This window comes from Symphalangus syndactylus, chromosome 1, assembly GCF_028878055.3.
Source record: "Symphalangus syndactylus isolate Jambi chromosome 1, NHGRI_mSymSyn1-v2.1_pri, whole genome shotgun sequence".
NCBI classification, from domain to species: domain Eukaryota; kingdom Metazoa; phylum Chordata; class Mammalia; order Primates; family Hylobatidae; genus Symphalangus; species Symphalangus syndactylus.
The window spans coordinates 154198652-154222025 of NC_072423.2; positions in this window are offsets into that span (position 1 = coordinate 154198652).

Consider the following 23374-nt stretch of genomic DNA (forward strand, 5'->3'; position numbering starts at 1 on the left):
TTGGCCAGCCTGGTCTCAAACTCCTGACCTCAAGTGATCCTCCCGCCTTGGTCTCTCAAAGTGCTGAGATTACAGGCATCCGCCATTATGCCCTGCCTTTGAGTTAGTTTTTTATTTGCATGTTAGATAGATATAAGCTCTTTTTTGGCATATGAATACTCATTAATTCCAGGATCATTTGTTGAAAGGATTATTGCCTTTGCACCTTTGTTGAAAAGCAGCTGAGTATATGTCAGTCTAATTTGGACCCTCTATTCTGTTTCATTGGTCTTTTCAATTGACCAATTGAATACTGTCCAGTCTTATTACTGTAGCTTTATAATACTTGAAGTCAGAAATGTACATTTTCCAACTTTATCCTACTTCTTCTAAATAATTTATTTGCTCTTCTATATTGTTTGCATTTCACTGTGAATTTCATTATATAGTAGTCAATTTTTACACAAAACCCATTGAGATTTTGATTTCAATTGTATTGAACTTACATATCTGATAAAAATTCATGTCGATTATGGACTGAATAGACATATTCAGTGTTCCTCCAAAATTTATATGTAGAAGCCCTAATTCCCAGTGTGATGATATTTGGAGATACGGCCTTTGGGAGTTAATTAGGTACAGAGAAGGTCATGAGGGTGAAGCGCACATGATGGGATTAGTTTTCTTAGGACAAAAGATACCAAATAGCTTACGGTTTCTCTCTTTACATGTGCGGACCTAGCATGAAGGAGGCTGTGTCTGTAAGGCAGGGAAAAAAGCCCTCACCAGGAACCAGTGCTGGCACCCTGATGTCAGACCTCAAGCCTCCAAAGCTGTGAGGTAATAAATCTCTTCTGTTGAGGACAGCAGGTCTGTGGTATTTTATTATGGTAACCAGAACTGACGAAGACAACATCTTAGCAATATTGAGGTTTTTGAGTCATGAACAGGATGTGTATCTCCATTTAATTAGATATTCGTTAATTTCTGTCATCAGTGTCTTATAGACTTTAGCAAAAAAATCTTTTGGCAGATTTATCCTCAACATTTAATATTTGATGTTATTGTAAATTGTATTGATTTTTACATTTTAATTTCTAATTCCTTGTTAGCACATAAAACTAAATTGATTTTAGAAGCTGATCTTTTATCCTGCGACTTTGAGGAACCCATTTATTTATTAGCTCTGGTAATTTTTTTTTGTTAGAATTAATATTTCTTTTTTGAATACTTGGTGAAATTTACAGACATGGAGTCTTCTTTCTGAACAGGTTTTTAACAATTCACTTTATTAGAGATAGAACAATTTATATATTTTTCTTCTCATGTGAGTTTTGAAAGTTTGTGTCTTTCAAGAGTTTAGTCCATTCCATCTATGTTTTCAATTTTATTGTCATAACTTTTTTGTAATATTTTAATACTGTTCTTTATGTGCAAAATATATAGTAATGTTCTCTTTCCTAAAATTAAAATTTCTTGTTCTCTTTTTTCTGATAAGTTTTATGTGGAGGTTTACTGATTTTACTGCTTCTACTAAAGAACCAGCTTTTGCTCCCAATACAGGAGCACCCAGATTCATAAAGCAAGTCCTGAGCGACCTACAAAGAGACTTAGACTCCTGCAAACTAATAATGGGAGACTTTAACACCCCACTGTCAACATTAGACAGATCAATGAGACAGAAAGTTAACAAGGATAACCAGGAATTGAACTCAGTTCTGCACCAAGCAGACCTAATAGACATCTACAGAACTCTCCACCCCAAATCAACAGAATGTACATTTTTTTCAGGACCACACCACACCTATTCCAAAATTGACCACATAGCTGGAAGTAAAGCACTCCTCAGCAAATGTAAAAGAACAGAAATTCTAACAAACTGTCTCTCAGACCACAGTGCAATCAAACTAGAACTCAGGATTAAGAAACTCACTCAAAACCGCTCAACTACATGGAAACTGAACAACCTGCTCCTGAATGACTATTGGGTACATAACGCAATGAAGGCAGAAATAAAGATGTTCTTTGAAACCAACGAGAACAAACACACAACATACCAGAATCTCTGGGACACATTCAAAGCAGTGTGTAGAGGGAAATTTATAACACTAAATGCCCACAAGAGAAAGCAGGAAAGATCCAAAATTGACACCCTAACATCACAATTAAAAGAACTAGAAAAGCAAGAGCAAACACATTCAAAAACTAGCAGAAGGCTAGAAATAACTAAAATCAGAGCAGAACTGAAGGAAATAGAGACACAAAACACCCTTCAAAAAATTACCATCAGAAAAAACTACTATCAGAGTGAACAGGCAACCTATAAAATGGGAGAAAATTTTTGCATCCTGCTCATCTGACAAAGGGCTAATGTCCAGAATCTACAATCAACTCAAACAAATTTACAAGAAAAAAACAACCCCATCAAAAAGTGGGCGAAGGACATGAACAGACACTTCTCAAAAGAAGACATTTATGCAGCCAAAAAACACATGAAAAAATGCTCATCATCACTGGCTATCAGAGAAATGCAAATCAAAACCGCAATGAGATACCATCTCACACCAGTTAGAATGGCCATCATTAAAAAGGCAGGAAACAACGGGTGCTGGAGAGGATGTGGAGAAATAGGAACACTTTTACACTGTTGGTGGGACTGTAAACTAGTTCAACGATTGTGGAAGTCAGTGTGGCGATTCCTCAGGGATCTAGAACTAGAAATACCATTTGACCCAGCCATCCCATTACTGGATATATACCCAAAGGACTATAAATCATGCTGCTATAAAGACACATGCACACGTATGTTTCTTGTGGCACTATTCACAATAGCAAAGACTTGGAACCAACCCAAATGTCCAAAAAAGACAGACTAGATTAAGAAAATATGGCACATATACCCCATGGAATACTATGCAGCCATCAAAAATGAGTTCATGTCCTTTGTAGGGACATGGATGAAGCTGGAAACCATTATTCTCAGCAAACTATAGCAAGGACAAAAAACCAAACACCGCATGTTCTCACTCATAGGTGGGAATTGAACAATGAGAACACATGGACACAGGAAGGGGAACATCACACTCTGGGGACTGTTGTAGGGAGGGGGGAGGGACAGCATCAGGAGATATACCTAATGCTAAATGACAAGTTAATGGGTGCAGCACACCAACATGGCACATGTATACATAAGTAACTAACCTGCACATTGTGCACATGTACCCTAAAACCTAAAGTATAATAATAATAAAAAAAGAACCAGCTTTTGTTTCACCTTATAATTTTATAGATTATTAATTTTTACTTTTTATTACACTCATTTATTTTTTATTTTGAATATATAATTCTATGATTTTTATTTTTACTTCCAACACATTAAAGATATTCCTTTGTTGTTTACATGGTTTCTAAGGAGAAATACAAAGTCATCTTTGTTTTTTCTCGTATGCCTTATTTCCTTGGTGGATTTTAAGAGATTCTTTTCATCACTGTTTTAAAGCAATTTGATTTTTATTGGATTTTATTCATATTTTTTGTGCTTGGAGTTCCTTGGCCTCCTTGGATCTGAAAGTTTCTAGTTTTCATCTAATTTGAAAAATTTTTAGCTAATAATTCTTCAGATATGATTTCTGCCATCCCTTCTATTTTCCTTCAGAAACGCCAATTAAACATGTATTAAGCTCTTTAAGTTATCTCATTTCTCACGAATGCTTTTATTCTTTAGTCTCTGCTGTTTCACTAAACAGCTTTTATTACAATGTTTACAAGTTCCTTAATCTTTCATTCTGCAATCTAAAGTGTAATTCCATTTCTTGTGTTTTTCTACTCAGTGTTACAGTTTTCATCTCTAGAAGTGTGATTGATTGATTGTTCGTTTACTATCTCTCGTCTGTATCCTGTTCAGCCATCCCTCTAGCTTCTTGGACACATGGAATACACTTGTAAAAATGTATTAATGTGTCGTGTCTCAGCTGATTTTAATTTATTGACTTTTCATTATCAGTTATGTTTTTTGACTTCTATGTGTGCCTAGTAGTTTTTAACTTGTATGCTAGTTGTGCATTTTACCTTTTGAGGTGCTGGATATTTAAGTATTCCTAGAAATGCTCTTAGCTTTATTCTTGGGATACAGTTAAATTACTTATAAAGCTCTTTATACTTTTGGGTGTTGCTTTAAGCTTTGCTGGGAGTCAGCAGAGCAGCATTTGCTTTATGCCTAATTCTGCCTGATTACTAAGGCAAAACTGTTCTGATTACTGTTCCTGATGTCCTGTAAATTATGATGTTTTCTGCTGTGACTGTGGAAGCAGGAATTATTCCTGACTCTATGTGAGCTAAGGGCAGTGTTTTCTTTGATCCTTTTGGGAGATTATTTTCTTGGCTTCCTGTAGTTTCTTTAGATGCCTGGGCTAATAAGAACTCATCTTCAGCCTCAAGACTACTCTCTTCAGATTTCTGGGTATCTCTCTCCATGCCTTGCTCCTCTCTGGTGGTCTTCCTCAACACTCCAGATTCCTTACCCTCCCTGAACTCCCAGAGAGAACCACCAGGCTCTGCTTGGGGTTCCCTTCTCTGTGCCACAGCCTGGAATCTAAATCCAGGCATTAAGCTGGGGCAATCATAGGGCATATCTGCATCATTTGCAATCTCGGCAGAATCCTTGTCCTCTGTTCCCTGATGCCCAATGTCTCGAAAATACTATTTCATACATTAGATCCCTTTGAAAGTAATTATTTAGACTAGATTGTAAATCCATTCTGTTATTACTTCATCTTGGCCAGCAGGCAGGTTTCACTTTCACTTAGAAGGATGGTCTTGCTGGATAGGAAATTTTTGGTGCATAGTTTTTTTCTCTCAGTGCTTTGATTATGCCTTTCCATAGCATTTCTGCCTGCCCTATTCCTCATGAAAAGTCAGCCATTAGTCATACTTTTGTTCCCTTTTATACAGTAAGTAGTTTTTGTCTTGATGCTTTCAATGTTTTATCATGTCATTGGCTTTTGGCAGTTTGACTGTGAAGTGCATGTGTGTGAATTTCTGTTTATGCTACTTGGAGTGTGTTGAGTTTTTTAGACATGTACATTAATGTCTACCGTCTAATTTGGGAAGTTTTCAGCCATTATTTCTTCAAATATTTTTTTCTACCCCTTTTCCCACCTGTCTTTATCACATGTATGCTTGACCTTCCTTGATGTGCTTGGTGTTTAACCATGTGGCTGTGAGGCTATATTCATTTTCTTTTTTCATTTTTTAGTTGAATGATTTATCCTGATCTACCTTCAAGTTCATTTATCTTTTCTTCTCTCATCTCAAATCTATTGAGTTCAAGTAAAATTTTCACTTTTTAAAAACTATCCAATGCTAGTATTTCCATAGATTTGAGAGGTTCTTATTTTTTCTCTTTTTGTTGAATCATTATTGCATATTTTCTTGTAATTAAACATACTTTTCACTCATTATTTGAACATATTTGTATAGTTGCATTGAACCATTATCTGCTCAATCCAACATCTGGGCCCATTCTGAGTGAATTTCTATTGACTTTGTTTTTCTTAATTTTGCATCCTTGGTTATGTTTTCTCTTTCTGTGCACACTCTGTAATTCTCTGAGAACTGGTTATTTTAGTTATTATATTGCGGCAGCTCTGAGTTCAGAATTTTTCCTTTACTTTTTTTTAAATGTACTTGGACTTAAGACTCTGTCTTCCATGTTGTTTACAGTTGCTGAAGTCTATGCTGTTTTTGAATTCCTATTTTTATTTTTTAGTCTGTCTATCTAGGGCTTGACCCTGTGACAGTGTAACTTAGTGGTGTGCTAATGATTCTGGCAGAGCTTGTGGTTGAACATCACAAGGCCATACATTTCCAGTCTCTGCAGATGGATGTGTATGTGTGAGAGAGAAGTGGGTGGGGGAGCACATTACATGTTTTCAAAGTTTGCTCAGCTTTTACTTTCCACTGCAAATTCTCAGTTCTCTCCTGCAATGTGCAAATTGTTTCCCACACAGCTAGGGGTTTGTGGAGAGCTTCGATGGCTCTCTGATGTCCAAGCTCTTCCTGTTAAATTTCTGGCTGTCCTTCACTGTTGCAACTAAAAGAGACATTAGGCTACCGGAGCTGCAAGTTTTCCCCATGCATTGCTCACAGCATTTGATAATTTTACTGATGCTGTTGTGGGTCTTCACTGACCACCTCAAGTAAAGTTTGCTTCCTCTGGCCTTTGTCATCAGCTCTGCCTGATAAAATACCATTCTCTTCAACTAAATTTGGGGAAATGAGAGAAGCCCCAGGCAAGAAGCCCCCAGACGTCCGCTTTTGTTAACCAAAGCGTTACCAGCACCTGAATAAAAACTTCTCAATTTGCCTTTCATCAATTTCTAGAACCTGGAATATGGTGTTTCTGAAAATGCTGTGAAGTGTGTGTGTGTGTGTGTGTGTGTGTGTGTGTGTGTGTGTGTGTGTGTATGGTTGGAGGATACTCACCAATCTCTTTATGCTGTAATAGCTAGAAATCTTATTTATCCTCTAAAGACATAGAAAATGAAAAGAATGTTATATGCATATATAGATACAGATATAAATATATTTATATATTAAACACCCTGTGATATATGTGTGCCTGTGTGTATATATGATTTTCTTCTTGTCTAAAGAACTTTATTTTACCCCTATATCAGTGCAGATATGTTGGTGATTAATTATTGCGGCTTTTTGGGGGTCTGAGAACGTTGTTTAGCTTTCATTTTGAAAGATAGTTAATTTGCAAAGAACTCTAACTTAGCAGTTACTTTTCTTTTACGCTGTTTTACCCCTTGACTGCAAGGCTTGTCGTTTCTGATGAGTGATTGCTCACATTTAATTTTGCTTTTTCTATTTAATATGTAATACACCCCCCATCCACCAATCTTTGATGGATGCTTGTAGAGTTTTTCTCTTTATCACTGGTTTTCTGCAATATAATTATGATTGTCTTGGATTTTTTTTCTTATGCTTATTCTGCTTGGGATTTGGTGAGCTTCTGGAGTTTTGGATTGATAGTTTTAGTGAAATTGGGAAAAATGGTATTATTTTTCAAAATTCTCCTTGTCTGTTCTCTTTCAATTATATGTATATTGGACTATGTGTTATTGACCCACAAGTGACTGGTGACCTGTTTATCTTATTTTCCTGAGCTTTAATTTGCATAGTTTCTATTGCTGTGTCTTCTAGTTTACTGGTTATTTCTTCTGGAGGATCTGATCTGCTGTCCATGCCACTCAGTATTTTTTCTTATCTAAAAGTTCTATTCAGTTCTTTTAATTTTTTTTATTTGCTTCCTTCATAATTGTATTTTTCTCAAGCTTCTTGAACATATGGAGCCTGTTTCTAATTGCTTTTGTCCACTGGTGATCTATCATCCCTGCCATTTATGGGTCTCTCTGTATAGACTGACTTCACTACTTTCTATGAGTTATATGATGCTGCATCTTTGAATGTTTTGTAAATTTTGATTGAATGCTAGGTCTGGAGAATTTTAAGTTGTTATATTTATGTTTTACTAATATACTGTTGGAGTTTGTTTTGGCATGCATTTAATTTACTTAGAATCCTTTCAAGACTTGTTTTTAAGCTTTCATAGGGTAGGGACAGGGAAACGTTCAGTCTAGGGTGAATTTATTTCTCTGGAAAGGGGATAAATATCCCTCTGAGGAACTGTTCTCATGTATTCTAAAGACTCTACCCAGTATGTTACCAAGTCCTCCACTATGGCTGGAGTCCCATATGAGTTCTAGAGCTTGTTCAACCTAATCCTTTTTTATGATTCTTTCCACATTTAAGATATTTTCTCCTTACATGTGCACATCAGTACTCAGCCAAAGACTCAAGAGAACCATCTGTGCATATCCAGAGTTTTCTCTGAGAATTCTCTGATCTTCTGTGCTGTTTTTTCCCTGCAAATCCTAGCTCTTTTCCCCTCTTCCCAAACTTCAGTAAATGCCTCCTCAACTCATGGAAACCACTTGACTGTGTTTTCCTGTGTTCACTGTAATCTGGAAACTGCCTCCCAGACAGTAAATTGGTATAAATGTGATTCACCTTGTCTAGTTTCCTTCCCTCTAAGATAAGGGTCCCTTCTTTTGTCAATATCTGCAATATTCTGTACAATTTCCTGGTTTACTATGGCTGCTGGATAAATACATTCTGTGTTGTTTTATCTTGGCTGAATGTGGAAGTCAGCTTGATTGATGGTTTACTGTCAAGCAAGCTCAGACTGCTAGAAAAAAATCCTATTGTTTGTATTATCTATTGTATACATTGTATTCTATTTACTTACATTTATGACAGATTTTTACTTCTATAAACCCAATGGACACTGATAGGTAACATTATTTCCCCCATCTTTCTAATTTCTTTGTGTTTTTGATATCAGGGTACTGGTAGCCTCATAAAACAAGTTGGGGAATATTCCAACAAAATAGAACATTTTGTGAAAGAGTATATATGAAACAGTTATTTCTTCCTTGAATGTTTAATAGAATTCACCGATGGAACCACCAGTGATTGACATTTTCTTTATGGGTAAATTTTTTTTTATTGATTCAATTTCTTCAATTTATTTTATTTTTGTGCTATGTTGTGCTAATTTTGTTTTTATGACAGTGTCATGCTGTTTTCTTTATAATAGCTTTAGAAAATATTTTGAGATTAAGGAGTGTGATGTCTTCAGCTTTGTTATTTTAGCTCAAGTTGCTTTGATGATATGGGGTCTTTTCTGGTTCTAGATGAATTTTAGGATTTTTTTTCTATTTCTGTGAAACAGGACATTGTAATTTTCATATAAATTATATTGAATGTGTAGATTGATTTAGGTAGCAGAGACATTGTAACAGTATTCTTCCAATCCATGTAGATAGGATATCTTTCCATTTATTTATGCGTTCTTCATTTTTTTTAACCAATGTTTTATTGTGTTCACTGTACAGGTCTTTTATATCTTTGGTAAGATATATTCCTATTTTTGATGCTTTTGTAAATGGGATGGTTTTATTAATTTCCTTTTTTGGATAGTTCATCATGTACAGAAACACTATTGATTTTATATGTTGATTTTGTAACCTGTGGCTAAACTCAATTGTTTTTATTCTAACCTTTTTTGGTGGAGTTTTTAGGAATTTTATATATGAAGTCATATAATCGGTAAACATAATTTCACATCTTCCCTTCCTGTGTAGATATCTTTTCTTTTTTCTTTCCTGATTTCTCTAGCTAGGACTTCTGGTATTGTGTTGGGCAGAGGTGGTGAGAGTGGGCATCCTTATCTTATTCATGATCTTAACGAAAAAGCTAAGGGCTCTTTTCAGTTATACTCTCCAATACAAAGCAACCCATCTCTCCATTTTCCTGTGTTCCCAAACCTGAAAAATGTCAACATGTGTTTGCCATCCATATGTGTTCTTTGATGACAGATGTGTCCATATTTTTGGACTTTTATAAAATTGGGTGTTTCCTTATTGTGCTTTGAGGGTTCTTCATGTACTCTAGATACAAACTTTATCAGACATGTAATTTCAAAATATTTTTCCAATCTGTGGTTTGAGAGTTAATATTTATAACAATGTGTTATGATTATTAAACAATTTAATTTTCATGAAGGCCAACTCACTGAAAATAAATTATTTGGGGTATAATATATCAAATATTTGCCTAATGTAAGTTCACAAAGATTTTCTCTATATGTTATTCTAAAAGTTGCATATTTTAAGGTTTTACATTAAGGCTTATGGTCAATTTTGAATTATTTTTGTGGTGTGACATTCTCATCAAAATTTACAGTTTTGCGTACGGATAGCCAATTACTCCTGCATCCTTTACTGAAAACGCTATCCTTTCTTTTCTAATTTGCTTTTGTACCTTTGTCAAAACTCACTTCTATTTTTCTCTACTCCTATTCTATTCATCAGTTTGTCTCTATGCTTATATCACACTTTTTATTACTTTAGTTTATAATAATCTTTTATATTAGGTAATTTTTGTCCTTCAAATTTGTTTGTATTTTCTACAGGTGTTTTAGCTATTTTAAGATTTTTTTTTAATTTGGTGGTTGGGATTTTGACTGTTTATTCTTTAGATCAACTAGAGAAATGTGAACATCTAACAGTATTGAGTATTCTGATTGGCAGTGTTACTTTTAATGCTTTTGGGTAGTGCTTTCCCCGGTTGGTGTGGTTTCCTAAAGCTCATGCACTGATCACTACCCTACTGCCTACTCAGGGTGGATCTTCCTACAAGATCTGGAGTTATTTCCTGTGCCTCTCCTCTCAGGTATTCTTCCTGCAAATTCTATTCACTTTGGTCTCCCTTGAAACTCAGCAACAACTCCTCAACTCAGAAACTCTGCCACACTCAGCTTTAGTTTCCCCTACCTGAACTGCAGTCTGGAAACTCAAATAAGTGAATTGAGAAAATCACAGGGCTCACCTTAGTTTTCTTGGCTTGGTAATCACTGTTCGTTACGGTGTGATATCCAGTGTTTGAAAACGATTATTTGATATTTTGCGTTCACATTTCATTTGTAAATCTGTACACTGTTACTATTTCTTATTCTTAAAGGTTGTTTTTGATTGAAACCAAGTACTAAACTTGAAGTATAAAAATTTGAGCATACTAACTTTCCATCATCTGCACTTATAAGTGGCTTTAAGTGCTCTCTGCATGAATTTATTTATCTGTGAAATAAGAACAGTAATAGATGCCTTGCTTAACTCCAGAATTTTTGGCAGATCAAATGAGTGATGTTGTGAGACTGGTACTCAATAGTAACTCATTATACATTAAAAGGATGAGGATGGTGATGAAGATGATAATGATAATGAGTTATACTTGAGTCATTCTGATGAAAGGGATAGCTAAGACATTTGTCCACCAATCTAGGCTTTTGCCTTTCTGCAATAACAGAGATACTAGCAGCTATTCTATAACAAGTTTAATTCTGTTCTTCAGTTTAATGAGAAGATTAAAGTTATTTTAATGACTGGTTGTCATATGTGTTTGAAGGATAAAATAACTTATTTGAAAATTAAGGAAAATTTGCCTAGAAAAATGCTCTGTTGTTTACCAAAAAAAAAAAAAAAAAAGGAAAACGAAACCAAAACCAGAATGAGCATTTTTGCTTCCATGGTGAAAAAAATGTCAAAGCTAGAGGAGAAATAAAAATAAGTAGTCTGCTAAGTACAGTAAACAAACAGATTTGAAATCATTCCATGATAATTCTCTTTAAAACTATTATGATCTCCATTTTTACAGAGAGAGAAATTGTGGATTTTATTAAGCAGCTTGCCAGAGGTCACAAATAATAATGGTTTTCAAAATATATTTTCCCAGGTGTATCTAGCTTTTGAGATATGCCTTAAACCACTAAAATACAGTGTAATTTCTCTCCCATTAAAGAGAGAGATACAAGTTGTCGTAAGAAAAATATCATATAACTTTAAAATATCTATGGCTTTTAAGAAATCCTCACTCATTTTCCTCTTACTTGAATCAAAAGCAGCCCATACATCAGAAAAAAAGGTATTTCTTATTTTCTTTAAACAGTAGAAATTCATTTCTATGTATATGTACCAGAACCTAACATAAAGTAGATATTTAATAAAATTAGATGTTAAAAAAGTAATAATATTTTATGTTGTCTAGGCTAATGATTATTGTGAACTTGTCTAACTTAAATACCAGATAATATAAGCAATTAACTATAGCTTAAATCTGTTCTAAAATTATTTTTTTCTGAATTATAACTAAATATCTGAGATAGCAATAATATGAAATTTCATTTTTTTCTTGATATAAAAAATAATTTTAACTTAAAAATGCCATAATATTAAATATTCACTACAAACCACGGCTTGCGGAGTTAGGCAGAAATGTATTCAAATACTTTTTTTCCCTTACGTACTTTCTTGAGCTTTTAGTTTAAATGTTCTGAACTGAGATTTAAAAAAAAATGTGTGTCTTGCTGTAGACTAAATGTTTCTCTCTCTCTCTCCATTTATATGTTGAAACTTTACCCCCAGTGTGATGCTATTAGGAGGTAGGTCCTTTGGGAGGCAATTAGATCATAGTAGTAGGGCTCTAATAGATAAATGTTCTTACAAAAGAGACCCCCAAAAGATCCCTTGTCCCTTCCCTGTGATGATGCAGGGAGAGGATGGCCATCTATGAACATGGGCGTGGGCCCTCACCAGACACCAAATCTGCCACCAACTGGACCTCCAGCTTCCAAAACTGTGAGAGGTGTAAATGTTGTTTATAAGCCACCCAATCTATGGTATTTTCTAATAGCAGCCCAGGCTGACTTGGAAATTTTCCTAACTGTTGGCATTATCAAAACAATGCCAAGATTTGGAAAGTATTTACTAAAAATAAGTCCCCTTTCTTCTTTTTGTGAAAAAAGGTTGAAGAACAGGAAATCTGCAAACAGCATAAAAACTTTACAGAGCACGACCATTGGGTGTCAATTTCTTCCTCATAATTATACCTTCCTGAATATGTGAAGAATTAAGTTACGATTATTTTTCATAATGGCACCTAAATAGACAAATGGAAAGATAAGACAATAGATAATGAGAAAAAAATCAATGTTCTTTGCTAAATACTTACTAGGAAAGTATTCTTACAGTTTTTACACACCAGGATGTTGCTTTTTTTTTTTTTTTTTTTTTTTTTTTTTACAAATTATTAGCAGTACTATCATCACTGCCTAGCAGACATGACTTTTAAAGCAAAAAGAACATACGACTAAGGTTTTACGAAGTGCCACTTCTTTGCAAATATAGGTAATATGCATGAAAATAAGGTATTTACCCTGTAAGCAATGCAGAGAAATAATTTTATTAAATTTTCAACTTGCAACCATCAATTCAGTACACAAATACACATCCTATCTCTAATTGTTTATTCTAAAAGAATGCAAATCTGTCATAATTCACAAATAGAAAATGGCAATTTTCCTTGGACAAAAAAAAACCCCCTCTATTTGTAACTACATTCAGATAATTATACTTTCTAAAAACTTTAAACCTGAAATGATTTACTGTGATCTTTCTGAAAATGTGTGTTTCTCAGAAGTAGCTTTTTTACTGATAAAATTTCTTGTCATTAGAAATCAACTGGGAAACATAAAGATTTAAAAAAATCGGTATGTGAGTTGAATTATTAAGAACAACTTTATCTTAACTTGCAACGCCAAAAGTTTTGAAGTTGATGGGCACATTTTTTATTAGGGAATGGAAGCTATGAGTTGAAAAATATTAAAGAACTATAAAAACCGTGTGATCTATTTTAGGGTCTTTACAAATTAAGAAAAATTAGCCACTAGGTGGTATTCAACAAAAAGTCTATTATATCCACACAAACACTTGTACACAAAGATTCATACCAACACTACAAGAGCAAAAACAATGAAAACTGAAATGTCCATCAGCTGAAAAATAGAGAAACAGAATATGGTGCATTCATACAGTGAAATACCATTCAGAAAGATACAAAGTACTGTAATATGTAACAGCAAGGAGGAAGCACAAAAATTATCATATGTAAAAGAAGCCAGGCATAAAAGACCACATATTGTATGGCTCACATATATGAAATATCTTCAAAATGAGCATTAATAGAGACAGCAAATATGTAGTCATTAACCTGAGGCTAATGGTAGACTCATCAAAATGATGGTGTTGCTATGACTGGTTGTAAAGATACAATAGGGTTTTTGTTTCATTTTGGATTTCATTGGCAGGAGGGTTTATTGTTTGTTTGTTTATGTTATTTTCACCAAAACACATTTTCCGGGGTATGTTAGAAAAATAAGTTGAAGGTTCGTAAAAATTAGGTTTATGTTAATATTTTATTAATCATTAAGGAATTCATTTGCTTTCTGACAATATAAGAAAAGGGGAGGCCGGCTGTGGTGGCTCACATCTGTAATCCCAGCACTTTGAGAGGCCGAGGCGGGTGAATCATGAGGTCAGGAGATGGAGACCATCCTGGCTAACACAGTGAAACCCTGTCTCTACTAAACATACAAAAAACAGTAGCCAGGCGTGGTGGTGAATGCCTGTAGTCCCAACTACTTGGGAGACTGAGGCAGGAGAATGGTGTGAACCTGGGAAGGGGAACTTGCAGTGAGCCGAGATCACGCCACTGCACTCCAGCCTGGGTGACAGAGAGAGAGTCCCTCTCAAAGAAAAGACACTGATCTGGTGAATTAAACATCAATTCATAAAATACTTTTATCTAAAGTATGATTCAAAATATTAAGTATTAAATATAAATAAAATTACTAATGTCTGTGAGAACTTTTTTTTTTTTCTTTAAGTTCTGGGGTACATATGCAAAATGTGCAGGTTTGTTACATAAGTATACATGTGCCATGGTGGTTTGCTGCACCCATCAACCTGTCATCTACATTAGGTATTTCTGCTAATGCTATGCCTCCCCCAGACCCCCACCCCTCAACAGCCCACAGTGTGTGATGCGCCCACTGTGTCCATGTATTCTCCTTGTTCAACTCCCACTTATGAATGAGAACATGCAGTGTTTGGTTTTCTGTTCTTGTGTTAGTTTGCCGGGAATGATGGTTTCCAGCTTCATCCATGTCTGCAAAGGACATGAACTTATCCTTTATATGGCTGCATAGTATTCCACAGTGTATATGAGCCACATTTTCTTCAGTCTATCATTGATGGGCTTTGGTGTTTGTTCCAAGTCTTTGCTATTGTGAACAGTACTGCAGTAAACATACATGTGCATGTGTCTTGATAGTAGAATGATTTATAATCCTTTGGGTATATAACCAGTAATGGGACTGCTGGGGCAAATGAAATTTCTAGTTCTAGATCCTTGAGGAATCACCAGTGTCTTCCACAATGGTTGAATTAATTTACACCCCCACCAACAGTGTAAAAGTGTTCCTATTTCTCCACATCCTCTCCCGCATGTGCTGTTTCCTGACATTTTAATGATCGCCATTCTACGTGGCGTAAGAATGTATCTCATTGTGGTTTTAATTTGTATGTCTCTAATGACCAGTGATGATGAGCTTTTTTTCATAAGTTTGTTGGCTGCATATATGTCTTCTTTTGAGAAGTGTCTGTACATATCCTTCACCCGCTTTCTGATGGGGTTGTTTTCTTCTTGTAAATTTGCTTACATTCTTTGTAGATTCTGGATATTAGTCCATTGTCAGACTGATAGATTGTAAAAGTTTTCTCCCATTATTTAGGATGCCTGTTTACTCTGATGATAGAAAGTTTCTTTTGCCGTGCAGAATCTCTTTAGTTTAATTAGATCCTAGTTGTCAATTTTAGCTTTTGTTGCCATTGCTTTTGGTGTTTTAGTCATGAAGTCTTTGCCCATGGTTAGTTCCTCAATGGTATTGCTTACGTTTTCTTCTAGGGTTTTTATGGTTTTAGGTCTTACATTTAAGTCTTTAATCCATCTTGAGTTAATTTTTGTATAAGATATAAGAAAGGGATCCAGTTTCAGCTTTCTGCATATGGCTGGCCACTTTTGCCAACACCATTTATTAAATAGGGACTCCTTTCCTCATCACTTGTTTTTGTCAGGTTTGTCAAAGGTGAGATGGTTGCAGATGTGTGGTGTTACTTCTGGGCCTCTGTTCTGTTCCTTTGGTCTATATATCTGTTTTGGTACCAGTACTGTGCCGTTTTGGTTACTGTAGGCTTGTAGTATAGTTTGAAATCAGGTAGTGTGATGCTTCCAGCTCTGTTAATTTTGCTTAGGATTATCTTGGCTATGTGGGCTTTTTGGTTCCGTATGAAATTTAAAGTAGTTTTTTCCAATTCTGTGAAGAAAGTCTTTGGTAGCTTGATGGGGATAGACTGGAATCTATAAATTACTTTGGGCAGTATGGCCATTTTTACGATATTGATTCTTCTTATCCATGAGCATGGAATGTTCTTCCATTTGTTTGTGTCCTCTCTTATTTCCTGGAGCAGTGGTTTGTAGTTCTCCTTGAAGAGGTCCTTCACATCCCTTGTAAGTTGGATTCCTAGGTATTTTATTCTCTTTGTAGCAATTGTGAATTGGAGCAAAGTGTGAGGATACAAAATCAAAGTGCAAAAATCACAAGCATTCCTATACACCAATAACAGAGAGCCAAATCATGAGTGAACATTTCTTAAATTACATGTATGAGAATCTCTAAGATACTGAGTTTCATCAAGAGTAAAGAATGCCTGAAAAATCAATACTAGCAACTAATGTGGAAAATAAATGGTCATACTCTAGAGTAATGTATCTGATGTATTTAGTTCTACGGTACATGTGCACAATGTGCAGGTTTGTTAAATACATGTGCCATGTTGGTGTGCTGCACCCATTAACTTGTCATTTACATTAGGTATATCTCCTAGTGCTATCCCTCCCCCCCCCCCAACCCACAACAGTCCCCAGAGTGTGATGTTCCCATTCCTGTGTCCATGTGTTCTCATTGTTCAATTCCCACCTCTGAGTGAGAACATGCGCTGTTTGGTTTCCTGAGAATGATGGTTTCCAGAGAATGATGGTTTCCAGCTTCATCTATGTCCCTACAAAGGACATGAACTCATCACTTTTTATGGCTACATAGTATTCCATGGTGTATATGTGCTACATTTTCTTAATCCAGTCTATCGCTGTTGGACATTTGGGTTGGTTCCAAGTCTTTGCTATTGTGAATAGTGCCGCAGTAAACATACGTGTGCATGTGTCTTTATAGCAGCATGATTTATACCCCTTTGGGTATATACCCAGTAATGGGATGGCTGGGTCAAATGGTATTTCTAGTTCTAGATCCCTGAGGAATCGCCACACTGACTTCCACAATGGTTGAACTAGTTTACAGTCCCACCAACAGTGTAAAAGTGTTCCTATTTCTCCACATCCTCTCCAGAACCTGTTGTTTCCTGACTTTTAACGATTGTCATTCTAACTGGTGTGAGATGGTATCTCATTGTGGTTTTCATTTGCATTTCTCTGATGGCCAATAACAGACAAATAGAGAGCCAAATCATGAGTGAACTCCCATTCACAATTGCTTCAAAGAGAATCAAATACCTAGGAATCCAACTTACAAGGAATGGGAAGGACCTCTTCAAGGAGAACTACAAACCACTGCTCAGTGAAATAAAAGATGACACAAACAAATGGAAGAACATTCCATGTTAATGGGTAGGAAGAATCAATATAGTGAAAATGGCCATACTGCCCAAGGTAATTTATAGATACAATGGCATCCCCATCAAGCTACCAATGACTTTCTTCACAGAATTGGAAAAAGCTACTTTAAAGTTCTTATGGAACCAAAAAAGAGCCTGCATCGCCAAGTCAATCCTAAGCCAGAAGAACAAAGCTGGAGGCATCACTCTACCTGACTTCAAACTATACTACAAAGATACAGTAACCAAAACAGCATGGTACTGGTACCAAAACAGAGCTATAGACCAATGGAACAGAACAGAACTCTCAGAAATAATACCATACCTCAACAACCATCTGATCTTTGACAAACCTCACAAAAAGAAATGGGGAAAGGATTCTGTATTTAAAAAATGGTGCTGGGAAAACTGGCTAGCCATAGGTAGACAGCTGAAACTGGATCCCTTCCTTACACCTTACACAAAAATTAATGCAAAAATTAATTCTTCATGTTTTTATGGCTGAGGAAAGTAAGGTTCAGAGAATGAGGTAATTGCTGAAGTCATATGGCTAACATGCAATTGAGTAAATAGACCCAATTTCGAATACAAACCCAATCCTCCTTTCACTGTAGCACAGAATCTTTTTATTCTTCAAACCCTCTTAAAAGGCACAAAGATTTTTTTCCAGCTGATCTTTGTTTCCCAGATCATAAATTGCATCTTCTCTCAGGATCCATTCTTGGGTGTGTTGCATATATTTTCAGTCTTTAAGCAAGACAGAATTGCACCATAATGCTGAAAAAAACTGCAGGGAGTGTAGATGTATTATTTTATGTGTAACCTTTTTTTCCCAGTAATGACCACAAAATGACACCAGCCTGATTCTCCTCCCCCTATCTTTTCCCCCCATGTGGCTTACTCTCTTCTGTCTGGGTTGAGCTCTCTCTCATCAGCACCTTCTTCTTTCTCTGATGCTGTTACTGCTTCCAGGATCTCCCTAAATCTGAGGAGTGTTTCTCCATTATCTCTCAGCTTTTCTTTTCTTTCCTTTTAAAGTTCCCAAAGCCGTGGTCTTTACCTGCTGTTTTCTGTATTGTTTACATTTCTTATTCTTACTGTCTTTTGTTTTTAGCTTTTCATTTCAACTCTGGTCACTTTGCTTATTGCAACATGATGGGGTAGTGTTTTTCTGGCAAAGTTTAGTAATAACATAATTGGATATGAAGATAAAGATCGTTTGATAATAAGAACAGGTGGCCATGGCTATGTTCCAGGAAAATGAAATTCAGGTACAAATACCTTTAAAAGGGAATTTAAAGTGCAAGTATTTATTTGCTTTTAATATTTAAGAAACATAGGAAGAAGATGAAGTTTTTCTAAAGAGTGGAAAATATGTATCCAAAGAACAAATGTGTGTTCCATATGGAAAACAAAATAAGCAATTTGCTAATATTGTATATTGAGTAGTGTTGCCTAAATAACATATAAGCAAATATAAAATTGACATGTAAAAGGTGCTTTAAAGACAGTTATGCTGTAAGATGCATCTGTCCCATCCTAGCAATTGTCCATACTTAAGGATTTCTTAATGTAAACACTACTGTATATCTGATTATTATTTCATAGAGAATTACGGAGCCTAATGAGATAACTTTTAAAAGTTAATTTATAATCTAATATGTATTAATTGATTTCACAAGAGCCACAGTGGACTTTAAATCCTGTAAATTCTTAGATGAAACCAAAACTCCAATGACAAAAGAAAAATAAATTGTACCTCATCAAAATTAAAAACGTTTGTGCTTCAACAGACATATCAAGGAAGAAAAAAAAGACAACCTACAGGATAGGAGAAATCACTTACAGTCCCTGTTAGTTATATGCAATAAATTGTATCTAGAACACGTAAAGAATACTTGCAACTCAATGAAAAGGCAAGTAACCCAATTTAAACATGGGCAGCAAATTTGAGTAAACAATTTTAATTTGTTTTATTTCCATAGGTTACTGGGGAACAGGTAGTGTTTGGTTATATTAGTAAGTTCTTTAATGGTGATTTGGGAGATTGTGGTGTACACATCACCCTATTAATAGGATACGCTGCACCCTATTTGTAGTCTTTTATCCCTCACCTCCTTCCTACCCTTTCCCTCTGAGTACCCAAAGTCCACTGTGTCATCCTTATGCCTTTGCATCTTCATAGCTTAGCTCCCACTTATGAGTGAGAACATACAATGTTTGTGTTTCTATTCCTGAGTTACTTCACTTAGAATAATAGTTTCCGATCTCATCTAGGTCACTCTGAATGCCATTAACCAATCCCTTTTTATGGCTGAGTAGTACTCCATGTATATATATAGACACCATAGTTTCTTTATCCATTTGTTGATTGATGGACATTTGGGTTGGTTCCACGTTTGTGCAATTTCAAATCATGTTGCTATAAACATGCATATGCAAGTATCTTTTTCGTATAATGACTTCTTTTCCTCTGGGTAGATACCCAGTAGTGGGATTGCTGGATCAAATGGTTGTTCTAGTTTTAGTTCTTTAAGGAGTCTCTCCATAGTGGTTGTACTAGTTTACATTCCCACCAGCAGTGTTGAAGTGTTCCCTACTCACTGCATCCATGTCAACATCTATTTTTTTATTTTGGCTATTCTTGCAGGAGTAAGGTAGTATAACATTGTGGTTTTAATTTGCATTTTCCTGATCATTAGTGATATTGAGCATTTTTTCATGTTTGTTGGCCATATGTATATCTTCTTTTGAGAAGTGTCTATTCATGTCCTTAGGCCACTCTTTGACGGGATTTTTTTCTTGCTGATTTGACTTTGTTGTAGATTCTGGATATTCGTCCTTTGTCAGATGTATAGATTGTGAAGATTTTCTCCCATTCTGTGGGTTGCCTGTTTACTCTGGTTGTTCCTTTTGCCATGCAAAAGCTCTTTAGTTTAATTAAATCCCAGCTATTTATCTTTGTTTTATTGCACTTGCTTTTGGGTTCTTCGTCATGAAATCTTTGCCTAAGCCAATGACTTAAGGGTTTTTCCACTGTTATCTTCTAGAATTTTTGTAGTTTCTGGTCTTAGATTTTAGTCCTTAATCCATCTTGAGTTGATTTTTGTATAAGGTGAGAGATAAGGATCCAGTTTCGCTCTCCTACATGTGGCTAGCCAGTTATTCCAGCATCATTTGTTGAAAAGTAAGTCCTTTCCCCACCTTGTTTTTGTTTGCTTTTTGAAGATCAGTTGGCCGTAAGTATTTGGGCTTATTTCTGGGTTCTCTATTCTGTTCCATGGGTCTATGTACCTATTTTTATACCAGTACCATGCTGTTTTGGTGACTATAGCCTTATAGTATAGTTTGAATCAGGTAATGTGATTTCCTCCAGATACGTTTTTTGCTTAGTATCACTTTGGCTTGGTGTGCACTTTTTGGTCCCATGTGAAATTTATAATTTTTTTTTTCTAATTCTGTGAAGAATGATGCTGGTATTTTGATGGGAATTGTGTTGAATTTGTAGATTGTTTTTGGCAGTATGGTCATTTTCACAATGTTGATTCTACCCATCCATGAACATGGGATATGTTTTCATTTGTGTCATGTATCATTTCCTTCAGCAGTGTTTTGTGGAAGTTCAGTCAGGCTGGTGGGAAAAATTTTAAGATGGAGTTATGGGATATAGACACAAATCTTCTTGGAATGTCAGAGGTTCTACAAAAGTCTCAGGATAGGGTTATGGGTGAAAGCAGGCTAATCCTTACCTCGAATAAATAGCTTAAAGTGGGTACAAAGGAACGTACAGTAGTTTAAATACTCATGTGGTTCTAAGACCAACCTTTGATCAACTGTGGGTGCATAATTGCTCTCTACTCAGGGGGTCAGAAACCAGGTCAATTACCCTCTAGTGGTGTTTACTCAAGATCTTTGTCATTTTATCTGTACTGAATAAATGCAAGCTTTGCTGGCTGATCAGGGCCTTGGGTACTATTCTTTACAGCACCTTCTTTAGTGTCTGTGAGGAGCCAAGATCCTTAGCCAGACTGAAAGAATATCTGTGTCAGTATATGTTATTCATCTGTCATTAGGTTACGGTCTGCAGGACCAACCTTGCAGCTAGTACCACATGTGAGGCATGCTGCAAAGGGAGCATGATGGACCCTTCGAAAATGTAGGTGAAAAGGACTGGGTGGTCAGTGAGTCATTGGTGCGCACTTGGGATTTCCAAGTTTTGGTGGGGATTGTTTGTTTAGGCTAAAGTTTCATTATGGGACAACAGTTACCAGCTCAACAGAAATAGCATATAAAAGTATTAAAACAGCTGCCTAAGGCTCTACGAGCCTCAGTTTTGCAGGCTCAAATAAGGGATCTAATGCAAACTGTTGTAAACCATAATCCATGGGTCCCGAAAGAAGGTATGTTAAACATAAAGCTCTGGGAACAAGTGGGGAGAAATCTTAAACATTATACACAAGGGTAATGGGTCCCAATAACAACCCTAACCCTATGGGCCTTATTTTAGAGTGGTCCTGGCTCCATTATACACAGAAGGGCCTAAATAGGGGAAGGAGGAAGAACTGTCACCTGCTTTACCACACTCGAGTCCCTCAGCCCTACTATCACCAGGTCAAAATAACAAAGAGGAAACAGAGTTTTGCCTGAGCCCCCTCCTCCAATAAATAGGAAAACAGACAAAAGATATGCTCCAGCTATAAGACCGTGTCTTAAGCAAGCAGCATTAAAAGGGCAGCTCTTAGCTTGCTAGGTAATGCAAGATCAACAAGGCAATTGGGCATATGGATCCTGTCTTTTAACTCTTATAAAAAGATTAAAAAAAAAAAAGCATTAGAGGCAGGAGCCTTGTGGCCAAGTGAGCAGTAGGCAAAAAGGAATGCTGGGCAGCAGGAAAGCTCACAAACCTAGAACTGGTGAGTGGTCCTGGGAACTTGATCTGTGCAGTGGCGATGGGAAGCTGGGCACAGTGCACTGGAGCTAGCCTTCTGGGGAAAGGCAGGAGGCATGCGCAGGAAGGTCCACCTGGCCAGCAGCACCCGCCTGGAGAGGGGCGGGTGAGGGAGCTGTGCAGATAAAAAGTGGCAGTGCTTAAGCAAGCGCAACATGGCTGCTGCCCTGGGACCTGCCCGCTTAGCTCTCCATCTCCACAGGCAACCCATGGCAAAATTTCATGTGTTCTTTGTATACAAGAACATTCCAGATTATAATTCTCTGCAAGATTTAAGTAAAATTTAAAAATCTGAAAGACCTATTTCTGATAATAGCCATAGCTGTTATCTCTCTCCTACCCTTGAATTGACTCTCTCAAAATCCAATTTAAGTAAAGCAGTAACCTTTAAAGGGAGAGAAATTACAAATTCTAAGCTGCCAAATCTGTTTTCTATTTTAAAGGGCAATACAGCCCTAGATTCTCCCAGACATTTAACCCCTGCAGCAAAAAGGGAAATCGAGGAAATAGAACAAGCTATCTCTCTAAGGTAACAAGATAGCATAGATTCAGGCTACTCAAGTCAACTTTTATTTTTCCCATGAAACACACACTCCCCTACAGTGTTAATATGACAGATGACCTCAGGGCTACCCTTACTAGAATGGGTTTTTTGCTCACATACCAGGACTAAAACACTGTCTCCCTATATCCAATTACTTAGGAAAGTCATCCATTCAGGTCACAAACGATGCAGTCTGTTGCTAGGTTACATCCTAATATTATTAGGATTCCTTTAAGTAAAAAGCAATTCGAAGCAGTATTGCCAGTATCTATCGATTTGCAAATAGCACTCCCTGATTACATAGGAAAAATAGAGCATGTCCTTCCTGCTGATAAACTCCTTCATTTCTTACCTTGTACTGCTGTAATCTTGCCTACAGAAATAGTTCACTCCCCCATATGTAATGCTTTAACACTGTTTACTGATGGTTCGGGTAAACAGAAAAGTGGCAGTCTGGTGGAGACCATGTAATTCAATCACTTGATCTGGGTTTACTAGCACTTGGAGAGCTGACATTGGGGCCCTGATATTGGCACTGGAAACGTTCCAGTCGCCCATCAATATTGTGACTGACTCTGTTTACTCTATTTATTGCAGAACCTTGAGACAGCCCGAATTAAGTCTACTCTGGAGCCTGCCCTGTGTGCTCTTTTTCTCTGACTTCAGCAATTGCTAGATCAACATACACATCCTATTTTTATTACACACATT